The following is a 13498-nucleotide window of genomic DNA, read 5'->3' on the forward strand; positions in this document are numbered from 1 at the left end:
GGCTTTGAATGGAATTGTTGAGTATAGTGGTTTCTAAATTAATACGTAAAAGTTATTGCATATCATAATTTAGGATTTCGAATGGTGTTAACCTGTTTGTACTATAAATTGAACTATTATATTCTATGGTTCCCGTCCATTGTTTAATATGCTCAAATGATCAAGAAAGGTGGAATACAATATCTCTATTAAGCCGCTATTAGCAAGATAATATGGATTGAAAAAATGTATTTTTATCTTATATAAAACAAATAATTCAGGGTGGTTTTTTGATGGTGGGTTGGTGGTGGTTGAATGGTGTAATAATAAGGTTAATAATTTTCCATTATTTCTATTGCTTGAAATGTTTCCAAGTAATATATATACTTGTGCGTATTTACAAAATGTATCAATTATTGTAAGGAATTTGTGGTGTTCGTATTTGAGGACATCTATATGTACAATTTCAAATGGTTTCACAGATACGGGAGTAATATTGAATTTCAGTTTCAATGGTTTTCTATCATATATAACGATCTTGCAAGTTTCGCAATTATTTATGTAATTTTTGACAGACTTTTGTAAATTGGGTCAGTAGAACGTGATGAAAAGTTTTAGAATAGTTTCAGTGATACAACGATGATTGCATTTTCCTTGATAATTTTTTAACAAATTTTTTGGTCATCAATTGATTATATATCTAATAAGACTTTGTTAAATTTTCTGAATCTAAGGTTTTTTTAAAGTTCTGTGCCAAGATTGAATATAATTCAATTCATTCAGAATATCGTTGTCAAAGTAGTAATAATAATTAATTTTTGGAGCAACACATTCTTTTCATGAGTTTATTAAAATCTCTTAAATAATTAGTTTTTGAAATTTGAACTGCAGTTCTTTGTTTTGTGTTGATGAATAATCGCTTAATATTTGCTAATTTTAGTTTAGTTTTGACGAACAGGAAATGAATTTGATTTCATCCCACATTAAGGGGTTCTTCGGAAATTGGCACTTCGCAAATGGGATTTTCGGTCTTTGTGAATTAATACAAATGAATCTTTACTTCAAATTCAATGAATGAAAATAAACAAACATATTAACATTTACATTAACGGTTTATAAAATAATATAAAATAACAAACACAAACAATTAAATTACGTAAGTTTACATGAGTGTCGAAGTGATATTATATTGTATTATTATATAATATCACTTATATATATGTCGCAGCGCGGTTAGGATTATCGACCATTTCGAAAATTAAATAACACACAAATAGTCCTTACAATGTAATGGAACTAACAGGCACAGGATTATAACTAATAGTCACACAATTTGGAGTACACCTAAGTACTATATGTACGCAACCCACAGTACTACTTGCGTTTCACATGAACCCTCCGACACGGCCATTCTGACAAGTCATACGTCCTCGTGTGATTTTCCTGCAAATTAATTTCAAACAGTAAAAGTTCATTCGGTTTTCCCTGACTAATATCAGACTATCGTTAGTTTTATCAACCTTTCAAATCAAATGCATAAAAGTTTGCCCCAAGGCGTGTTACGATATTTTCGAATATAAGACTTATTATATTTATTATTATTATTATAGTTTATCTATGGACATGAAAACCTCAAGATCTGCATCACTTAACCAGCAATACAGTCTCATCATTACTTAACCAGCGATGACTCTCAACAGAAATTATCGCTTACCCAACGATAAAATCTCTTCGCCACTTAACCAGCGACGGCTCTCACTAGAAATTATCACTTACCCAGCGATAAAATCTCTTCGTCACTTAACCAGTGACCACACAGTTTTCAGTCCAATGATAAAATAATAATAAAAATATAAAAATGAATAAAATTAAGATTTAAACTATTATTTACGTTGATTCTTCTTCTTCAGAAAAAGTGATTAAATCATCGTCATTGGGTACAAAGTTTTCTGGCATTTTCATTATGCGGTCATGAGCATACTTATAAGTACGATTCGAGTTAAGACTTTTTAAATTGTATCTATCTCCATCTAATACTTCAATTATTTTAAAAGGGCCTTTATATTTTGGTTCAAGTTTCGTTTGTTTTTGTTCCTTATTTTGTAACAGTGCTTCTAAAATACCAAATAAATATCTGTTATAAGACACTCATAAAATAATTATTACATGTTTTACAATTAACTCTTTCCCAAAATAAGACAACCGATTCCATTCAACACAGGTACTGTTTAGATCGATTTCAAAATATCCAAACATGAACATTGATAATAATTCAAATGCCTCTGTTTATATTCCCAATTAAACACATGAATCATCGTCTAAACAATGATCATTTAAACACAACGTCTCTACATTGCCTCTGCCCCCTGCGCCATGATCAAAACCAACTTATTTTGCATTTGCAGTTACAGATCGACACATGTAAGACAATCCACAGTCTCACTACTGGGACTCAAACTGACGTCTCTTTCAACGCTTTTAAGTTCAATTGGAATATAACTTTCTGGCATTTTCCGCGATTTTTCATGCGCTTACTTATAAGTTCGATTGCTACTTAATGACTTCAAAAATATAGATTACCATCCAATACCTCTGCCACGAAGAAAAAGCCTCTAAACATAGGATCAAATTTTGTTTGGTGTCTGACTTTAGAGCGATCAAACTTGACTTTATGATATTTATGTAAATTTTGCATACTTCATAAACTTGATATACAAGATATTGAATAGACTTTTTTTTAGAAAAGAACATTTCTCCATATTAAAAGAAAATCTAGCTTTTGTCAGTTTCTATGTCTAAATTTTGAAAATTAATTTTATAGGAATCGTTTAAAAGGCACATGTTAACTACATTGATTTTCTTTATGCTCAAATGTCATATGAACAGCTAATCCTTTATTCAAAATTTCTCGGTCAATCATTACGTCATGTTGCAAACAATAATCCGGTAAAAAGTGAAACAATACTTCGAGAGAGATATTATCAATTTCGACCGCAGCTAAAATTTGTTGGGTACTGTTTATACTGATGCCAGTCATAACAACAAAATTAGAAAATCATTTACCACTAAACTTAAGTGATACAGATTCTTTAATGAGCAAACATTTCGACTCGGAATCATAACAAAATGAAAACTTCTCACCCTTATGTTTTAAAGTGTCTGCAGGTGTGTTTACCAAACACATATTGGGCTGTCACGTCGGGCGCCTTCCACCACTTCTCCCACCAACGATTGATTGATAGTTTGATTTGATTGATAGGTATCTTTTATAATTCCACCGATCCGTTCTTCTTATCTTATCTTATCTTATCTTAATTCAAAATATTTTGTTACTTTTTTACTGCTTTCCTTTTTTACCTTTAAGTAATTATAAATAATTATAACATTTACATTTGTATTCAATATTCAGATTTTTATTGAAATTGATAAATTATTTATAGGTTATTTTATTTAGTTAGTAACGTAGATAGTTGTTTTTTCTAATATTTAGTTATGCCTAAAAGAAAGTCAAATCTCTCTAAAAACATGAGAAAGGCAAAAAGCCAAAGATTGCGACGTGAAAATGAACCTGAACAAGATAGAGAAAGTCGTCTTATAAATTGTAGATTACGGATGTCCATGTCTAGGTCGAATGAGAGGAATGAACGATTACTATTAGATAGAACGCGTCATTCATTGTTAAGGCTCAAGAATCTTTGGAATCTCGAGATCACCGTCTAGAAAATGATCGTATTCAACACACTATCGGATGAAGTCGCGATTACAGCTAGTTTAATATAAATTTTAAATAGAAAGTAACAGATGGACAAAAAGATATCTGTAATCTATAAGAAATGGCAATACCGCATTCAAAATGATAACATGGCTGCATTCCGAAATCGTGCCCAGTAATGTTTCTTGTTTATAACATTGGGTTGGTACTTCTTAGGTTTTCTATGTGGGAGTTCTGTGAGTGTCACCAGTGTGGCCATTTCAGAAACTTCCGAAATGGCCACACTGAGTGTTGTTAAAGTAAGTTAAAAACAAAATTTAATTGACAAATGAAGGCGACCGAGGTTACCTTGGTGAACAAGAAAACAGTTAGGGTCAGTTAGAGAGAAGAAGCTCAAGAACTCAGAAGTAGCAAGCTACATCATCTTTTTGTTGATTCATCTATTGTGTCTCAATCAATTTGAATAAATTACTGCACTACACGAATACTTTCTTCCATATTCTCTAAAGTGTCACTGGGTGTCAGTTGCTAGCGGAACAACCACGTGTGGTTGGTTAATTTTCTAGGTTTTTCTTCGTCATCCCCTGTGATGCTGATTGAATAACGTGTGCTATATTTGTCCTGGTGACGGTGAGTGTTTCTGTTTGTGTATTTTTTGTTTACGTTCTAATTTATGTATTATAGTTTAAAACTGAGGAAAATCAAAGACCACGTGTTGGTGCATAAAACTTTAGTGTCTAAGAGTAGTGATTTCTTCGAAGCCACTTCATCTGAAAAACTTATAACACCCTAAATTAAGAATATGGAGGGATTCAACGTAATATAAATTGTTTATTAATTTGAATATGTAAAGTTGGTAATAATTTTAGGTGACGATGGCAATGACTAACTGTTTAATTAAAGGTTTAAAAAAATAATTTCTAGACGCGATGCTGTTTTTGCAATTTATGCAAGGTACGAGATGAATTATTGAAGGTTAGTAACCTTTTCTTTATTTGTATATGATAAGAATATGTTCTTTAACATACATTTAAAAACTGGTAATAATTATATTTAACTACTATTACTATTAAATAATTTTATATTCATTCATGTAAACTAATATTCATGTAATTGAATATACTTAACTTGTCTATGTTATGTAATTAGTACAAATGTTAAATTACACTAATATTTTTATATAAGTCCCGTAAGTTACGATCAATTAGATCTAATCCACCGATAAATGTTCATTCTGTACAAACCATTTTTCAATATATCTATAGTGATTCAGGTTTTTTGGTCGCCGTTTGATGGAATTATTTCCTAACGTTTCGCTAGTACGAGTAGCTAGTATCTTCAAAGGTCTAATTGTCTAAATAACAACTTAGACAATTGATGTTCTAGAAATTTCGTTCTGTTCGTTGACCGTTCTTATCTGCTTAGCGATTTGTGTTTTTGAGCACTGGTGTCCATATTTTATCGAGTTTCAATGCTTCTTCTTTTCTATTGCGTATCTTGGAATTTTATCTTGTGATTTCCATCTAACAGTGCATGTTCAGCGACAATAGACTTGTCCGATTGTTCCAAGATGCAGTTTCGTTTGTGCTCAAAAACACTGAAATCGCTAAGCAGGTAAGAACGGCCAACGAACAGAACGAAATTTCAAGAATGTCAATTGTCTAAGTTGTCATTTAGTTGTTAATCAGATGTCAAAGTGACACGAACCAAATAAGACCTCTGAAGATGCTAGACACTCTGCTGCTAGCGAAACGTTATGAAATAATTCCAACAAACGTCGACCAATAAACCTGAACAATTATAGATATTAATAACAATAAAATTTTTATATTCAAACAATTATTTTCATTAATCTTTACTATTGCTACTTTATGTTAATATTGTTTCGAAAGGTAACCTGTGCCTATGACTGCTTGATTTTTTCTCTGTAATGTCAGTTTAATACATGCTATGTGAAATACAGCAAATAATGTTAAAAATGGAATCCTTTAAATACTCTTTGGTTTTTGCTGTTTTCAAATAAATTTGTATCTGTTTTGATTTTTCCTCTTAATGTTTTAGAAATCGATAACTGATAAACTAAAATGACGTACACCTTTACATATATGCAGCTGAGTATATCAATATTCAAATAAACCTGAAACCTTTAGGATCAGTGTACTTTCATTTAGCTTGTTACTCATGTGATTTAATTGAATATATCCATATACAGAATATTCAAAGAGGATTAAACAAAACAATATTGTAATATAATCCTCAATCAATATACTCATTAATATGTTTATATTAATCTCGCTTTTTTTCATTTTATTTTTGTATCAATATGTATTGGTAAATATTAACCACAAAATCAATTGGATTGATTTTGACCACTTCTGCGGACAGTTGTTTTAATTTTATTGTGTGTTTAATTGTTATCAATAACAATTTACATGAATACAGAGCTGGGCACAGGCTGGTAAAATTATTTTGTATTTGCATTCATTTATTTGTTATTCGCTATTTTGTTACTATTACCCAAATATTTTTTTTTGTTTTAAAGTTGGGAAATCTGTTAAATATTGTAATAAATATTATAAATATTTTTATATGATATGTAAGCACAAAACATCTTTATTTTTTAAACAATGACCAGTATATGGAGTGATGATTACATTTAGTGTACATTTATTTTTAAAGTAAATACACAAATAAAAAAGAATGAACAGTTAATAAAATATTATGTTATTTTTATTGTTCAAGTTCTAATATATTTATCGTACTGCAGTTTTACATAATTGTTTAGTACTAGTTCAGTGACTTGTATAATACATAACTCTAAAAATGACATCGTGCAAGAGCAGTATGTTAATATTACTTTTATTTTACGACTTATGCTTATTTTGTGATTTTCCATTTTCCTCAATTGATAACAGTTCAATGAAAATAAATTTTAAATTAAAGCATTCAATACAAATCAAATACAAGGGAAACGTTTAGTTACCGATTTATACAACCAAGTTTGAATTCTAAAATATTGAATATACAGTACAGTCTCGACGTCGACCAATAAACCCGAACAAGATAGATAGATATGGGAACAATGGTCACGAAAGTCTCAATCTTTATATTTTTTAATATAATATGAATTGGTTTAGTTATTATACTTATTAAAAACAATTTTTAATAGTGTCACACCCGTGACTTATTGGGGGTCGGGGTGTTGCTCAGATAAATACCAGTACAGAATAAATACAATTTTATTCATATCTCATGTAGAAAAAACACATTACAAATTGTCTGACTTACAGTAACAAGTAAGGGACCATCTTCAGGGCTGCTCTTGGGGTTGAATGGTATTCACCGGGCGACTCGTGACCTCTGTTGTAGTTCACACACTTCTGTTCCTTGATCTTCGTCGCGCTTTTATTTATAGTCTGATATTACAAAATATTACGATGGTTTATTGACACCAGTTAAGCATGACCCAGATATTCCGCTGAGTCTTGGCAAGTCAGCGGAATGTATTGGTGTTGACAATGCCAATCACGACACTAGGGGCGATGTTTGTATGTTGATGATGAAGTATTATTATTTATGTGTCCTATCGTCCCTATGTGACACTATTGTTATTAATGAAAATAATAAATATTTTACTAATTAGTACATGTAATGACTTCTATTTCTAAAGTACCTGGACAGTAGTCAAACATAGCATGTAGAGATTTATGTTTATTTTAGTTAAGTAATTCATTTTGCATTCAACTAATAATGTTGGATGATGGGAACCAGTTCTTATTGTAATTTTTTTAATAATACGAAAAATTAATATTGAAATCGAAATATCGAATTATCGAATTTGAGTGTGGACAATGAAACAATGGAAGCTGCCAGAATGTCAGTTTAGTTTTTTCAGGACAAGTGAGCGAGTGATTTAACATTTAAATAAAGAGGAATTAATATGATCAAGTAGTCGAACAAAAGTTCAATTGAACAGCTACTTTGCTATTCATATACGTGAATATGATCTACTAAAAATTCATTTAATTATCCATTTATCTAGATTCCAATGCTATACAAATTTTTGAATATCAAATCAAAATGCTTAAATTGCCATTTACATAAAGAGAAAACTATTTGCACCATAAAAGTGAACAAATTAAGTTAAATTTAATTGATATTCTCTGAAATATTTTAAAATACGTTTTAAAAGATTACGTGAAATTTTGTGACTAAAATTAGATAATTGTATAAAATAATTTACTGGAAATTAAGATGAAATGTAACATATGGTCTTAATACTAATTATTTTTAAAAAAATAGTTGAAAAACAATATTTTACAATCAGTACCTTTTGCCAAACATTTAGTAACTCATTCACTAATATTTTTAACAACCTTTGATAAATTATATTAAATAACTTTTTGAAAATATTGAAAAACATGTTTTTATTGTAAAGAATTTTTTGTAAAACATTTTTTTTTTAATTTTTAGTAAATAAGTGTCACTCTAAAATTTATTTTATTATTATAATTCTAACATGATTTAACTATTTAAAGAATTTAGATTGATTATTAAATATGTTGAAGTTTATTTGGTCACCGATTTCTATTTATAATGAAGTATTTATGAAAATGGTAACAAAAATGTAATGTACAAAATAAACTAGACAAAATTTTGTCCATAGTTATTTAAAAAAAATAATTTTTACAAAAAACATACATTTTTAAAATTAAAAAGACTTACTTTATTGTCCTTTAATATTTTGTATATATTCAATCTTACTTTTTATTTTAGTCATGAACGATGGAACAAAGGAAATTTCCAGAATGTTTTAGTTTACTCATGACATATGAGTGATCAAAGAGAATCTGATGTGAAAGAGGTGAAACCAAAGGTCAGTAGATTAGAAACTTTGAGTTTGATTAGTTTGAAGTATATTTAATGTTAACACAGTCTGTCATAAAAATTAGGTGACTGATGTTAGATAAGTATTTTGTGTTTAATATTATTCCAAGTACACTCCATTATTTATACAAGATTGGAATCGTCTGTAAAACAATTTAAAACAAAGTTGAATTCATTGTTTGGGGCCTTTTCTAGGACCCATGTTCCCGTATTTTGAATCTCTTTTATAGCCAGAAGTTTGTTGGTAGTAAATCTAGCGAATATGGAGTGTGTTGTAAAACAAGGCTCTTTTTGGGACATTCTGGGTCTAACATAGATAATTATCTTCAGCAATCTGTCCTGGACCTCAAATAACACTGACCTACAATCGTTTGACCTTGATGAAGTGGGAAAAATGGATTAAGTATAAACACTTAGAAGGTTTAAATTTCGTGAATCAAATATTTATATAACTACTTAGTTCAGTTTTTGTATTATGGGTGGCACTCACCTGAGGAAATTTATACCAACAGTCACCTAAGTTTTGAGACAATTCTATATAAAAATATTTATATTTATACGTTCAAAAGAAAAAAAATTAAAATACAATTCCTTTGGACATTCTTAGGACTTCCGCCACACAATGAGCCAAGGTGTAATCGATAGGTGTCTCGAAAAGATCTTGCTGCTTTACTCTCGTAACAACAAACTTGGACTCTTTGGAAGTTGCAACTTTCTCTTGCAGAAATGTCATTCTCTTTTGCATCGATTCAACTTTACAAACATCCACGTTGTCGGTTCCCTCGTATTTGCTCAATAGATTAAAATCTTTGGTTTTCCTCTTGGAAGCTTTCTAATTAGGTATATGACGAAGTCGATCGGGTCAACAACTTCATAGGGTTCCTCCCATGGGGTCTGAGTTTCGGAGATAAATCTCATCGTGGATTATACAACCACCTTTATCTCCTTGCTGGTATCTACCATCCTGGGCCTTAGACATAAGCCTCCTTCATGTGATCACTTTCATTTTGCATTAGCACGAACCCTAGAATGAATGTCATTCATCCTCAAATCACTGACGTAGTTTTCACCGACTACATCTTCCTTAGGCCGAAATCCAAATTTCAAGTCGCATGGCAGCCTAAGTTTACGTCCTGTTACAATTATTGAAAGTGATTGTCCAGTGGATTCATGTACCGATGATCGGTAGGCGATCAGAAATAAATGCAAGTAGCGTTCCCAATCTCTTTTAATGGTCAGATACCACCTTGGACTGTTAATAGACCTATTCATGCGTTCTACAATTCCATCTGATTGCTGGTGCAAAGCGATCGTCGTAGTTTTATTAATTTTGACAATGTCGCACATGGTACGGAATACTTCAGACTCAAAATTCCTACCTTGATCGGAATGCAGTTCCATAGAAGTTCCAAAACGGCAAATTCACTCTTATACTGTTGAAGCATGCGAAGCGTTCGTTACGACGTCTATGGGTGTGTGCGGAAACTGAGTGACATTGTTGTCAAGTTTCGACGTCACTCGAACGTTTTTCTGGGGCCTTTTGCCCACAGAGCACCTTCAACTTTGCTCGTCTCACCCTTCCTAGCTTCGCTTTCTTCCACAATCTTCACCCGTAGAATTTCGGGACTCGGTAATTCGTCCCGCGACTCAATAGCACATCTGAAATTCTCGTACGTAGTTGGTAGACTGTGTAACAGTAAGATGGCCAATAAGTCTGGGTTGATGTCGACATTCATGCTGTCCACCTTGTCAACAGCGTCAAAAAAATTGTCTAGATGGTCACGCACGTCCTCATCTTCCTCCATCTTGTGCTGCGTTAGCTTCTTCAAGAGAGTTGCCTTGCGCGCCGGTCCTCGGGATTGATAAGTGTTTTTCAGCTTGATCCACACATCCTTTGAAGTTTCACACCCCTTCACGTGTCTTAATTCACTGGGGCTCATCAACAGAATAATGTCAGATTTTGCTTTCTTGTCGTTTTTCTCCCATTCAGCGACGGCGGCAGCTTGGTCGTCTGTTCGTTCCGGTTTCACAATTTCACCGTTTACATATCCGAATGCATCGTTTTTCGCAAACAATGCTTCAACTTGTATGTGCCATGTGTCATAGTTGTCTTTGTTTAACGGTTCAATTCTATAGGGAGTAGCCATCGTTATGAACTTCACGTGCTACGCACTACTGTTGAAATCCGAAAAATATACGCACAACTATACTGTCCTTGTTCCGAGTGTGTGAAGTGTGTGAGTACTTTGACACTCGTACGGACGATCAATGCTAGCAGTACCTTCAGGTTAATATTGCTGGGCCCATAACCTGTTGTTGTTAATGAAGTGCACAGCGGCTTTATTGATACAATGGATATAACAATAATACGCGCTACTGTAAGCAAATGAAATGAACACACAAGTACACGACACAAAAACGTGTTGGTTCGAGTGACGTCGAAACTTAACAACAATGTCACTCGTCGTAACGAACGCTTCGCATGCTTCAACATATACCAATGTTTCTGCAACTGTGACTGCTTCTTGGTTTGGTAGAGCGTAAGTTTCAGCCCATTTGCTAAAGTAGTTCATTACTACAACGATGTATTTATTACCTGCGTCTGATTCGGGGAATGGGCCAATTACGTCGATGGCAACTCTTTCAAAACGACTTCCCACGTTATACTGGCTTTAGGAAGCTTATTAGGACCATTACTTGCCACACAAACAGTACACTTCTTACACCAGTGCGTCACGTCTTGTTTGCTATTCAGTCAGTAAAGCCTCTACCTTAACTTGTGAAGGGTCCTTACCACCCCAAAATGACCTCCTGTGGTTCCACAATGGATTTCTTCAAAAATTGCAGTCACACGCTTCATCAGTTTCTTCCTATTTTTCTGCTTTGTTGAGCTGTTGAGGGATGGCAGTTCTCAATTCCATGATTACAAGTCCTCTATCCCGAATGCGCACATACTGGCGTTCGGAATATGCATCGAAAGAAGGAGAATTTTCTTAATAGCTGCCCTAATTATACTGTCAGCATTAGATACAATTTTACCATCAATAATAGGATTCTGCAGGCCGTAGAGAACCTTTGGGATTAGAAATTGCTTCAGCAATACAAGCTTTTAGTCCGGCTTTAAAGGAGTTCTACCGAGTAACAACGTCCATTGTTTCAAATTATACAGCGATGGCTTATTGATGCCGGTGGTTCCAAACAAATGACACAAATATCTAAAAGAACAAAGGTTACCAACAATAGGAATTTTGGAACCGTCGATAGAGAATATAGATTTGGTGGATGGAATGGTGACTTTCCGTTCACCAATTGGTTTCGCAGAGATGGAGACCGACTTAGACGGGTTTAGGCTCATACCTCTTGCTTTAAGATTTCAGTGAGCGTTAGCGGTATCTCCACCTCTGCGTCACTAATTAAAACAATGTCATCAGCAAAAGCCATCGCTGCAATTTTAACTCCGTCAGCAACAGTACCACCAGAGAATTTCAAATTTAATTTCTCAACTAGTTCATCTACTACTATATTAAATATAAAAGGACTCAGAGGGTCACCTTGCTTGACACCACGCCGGATGGCGATAGGGCGTGTAAATAAGTTGCCTACTTTAATAGTTGTTGTAGCATTAGATAAAGATCTAAGATTATTATATTATTATTATAATTAGATGACCCTAGGTCAACATTCATCCGGCATAGTGCATAGTGAGTCGAACGCTTTACGAACATCTAGAGAAACGACATTATAGGATTTTCCATTTGACTCTCTAGAGGCAATTTAATTGTCCAGGATATCAGTATTGGCTAGTGCCCCACAGCTCAATGGATAGCAGTAACTTTTTTGACATCTGGTATTGTAAGAGCATCTAAACCTGCAGCTGATTTCTTCCATGATAACGTTAGTACGGTGACTTCGTCCTCATAGACTGGTTTAAATATATTAGCTGGATTTTTTTTGATAAATGAATCGTTGTCTGGTGAAGAAGGTGTCTGAAAAATTCCATCATATAAATCAGCCAGAACAGATCTATTTTTAATATACAGATCTTGAGCTTTTTTATATTCGGACGCTCGACTACCGGATCCAGTAAATTTACTACCATATTTAACAGGATAATTGGACTCTGTAGAATACTTGGACGACTTTTTAGAAGAACCACAGAGAGATTTTAACCATTCTTCAATTTGAGATATGAGATCATCGTCACTCCCGGAAATGGCAAGGCAAGGCATTTTAAGGATAGTATCTAAATTCAGTTTGCTACGAGTCACTCTCAAAAATTCTAAAAATTGTGGTTCTAAGTTAGGAGATAGTCTTTCATTCAAGTTATCGATTCCAAATAAATCTTCAAATTCAAAACTATCCGAAGATATCTTTAAACGAGGTTTACATAGAGCTTTGGATAGTGATGATCGGTTAGATGGAACTGCCTCATGTCTATAGTGGGGACCAGGACTAGATGGTTGGTTATTATGATATGACGTTGTTAATTTTGCCTTAGAATTTAGGAACTATAGGCGAATCACTAACATCAGATTCATCAGAAGAATTCATAATTAAATGTTCGTAGTGAATTCTCGGAATTATGAATTATGAAACGGACCAGCAACTTAGCTGGTATGAAAACCAGGACTAGACGCAATAGTCTTAGGTGGAAGCTACAGATGCTCACTAACATCAGACGATTCCTTAGCAGAATGTTAACCGAAAATGATGTTAAATTCGCCGTTAACTTTGATCTGGTGGAGGTGGTGGTGGTTACACAGGTTACAGGATTTTAAATATTCAAGGTACAGTGGACTCCCACACTTATACCTCCTCTTGTCGATCAAGCGCTCATTTATATCTTCAGTCAGAATATTCACTCCCAGTCGAGACTTCGACTTAAACTTCGACTTCGAGTCGCACGTTGTACGCAACGAT

The 13498-nt window shown here is 33.2% G+C and overlaps 1 long non-coding RNA gene across 1 annotated transcript; it reads left to right on the forward strand.

Moving 5' to 3' along the window:
- The first annotated feature begins 4011 nt into the window (after positions 1 to 4011).
- LOC126266044 (uncharacterized) lies at positions 4012 to 9046 on the forward strand. Its single transcript, XR_007548518.1, has 4 exons — positions 4012 to 4321; positions 4376 to 4508; positions 4561 to 4666; positions 8468 to 9046. It is a non-coding gene; the product is annotated as an uncharacterized LOC126266044 (long non-coding RNA).
- Positions 9047 to 13498: the final 4452 nt, after the last annotated feature.

Source organism: Aethina tumida, chromosome 6 (assembly GCF_024364675.1).
Source record: "Aethina tumida isolate Nest 87 chromosome 6, icAetTumi1.1, whole genome shotgun sequence".
Classification (NCBI taxonomy): domain Eukaryota; kingdom Metazoa; phylum Arthropoda; class Insecta; order Coleoptera; family Nitidulidae; genus Aethina; species Aethina tumida.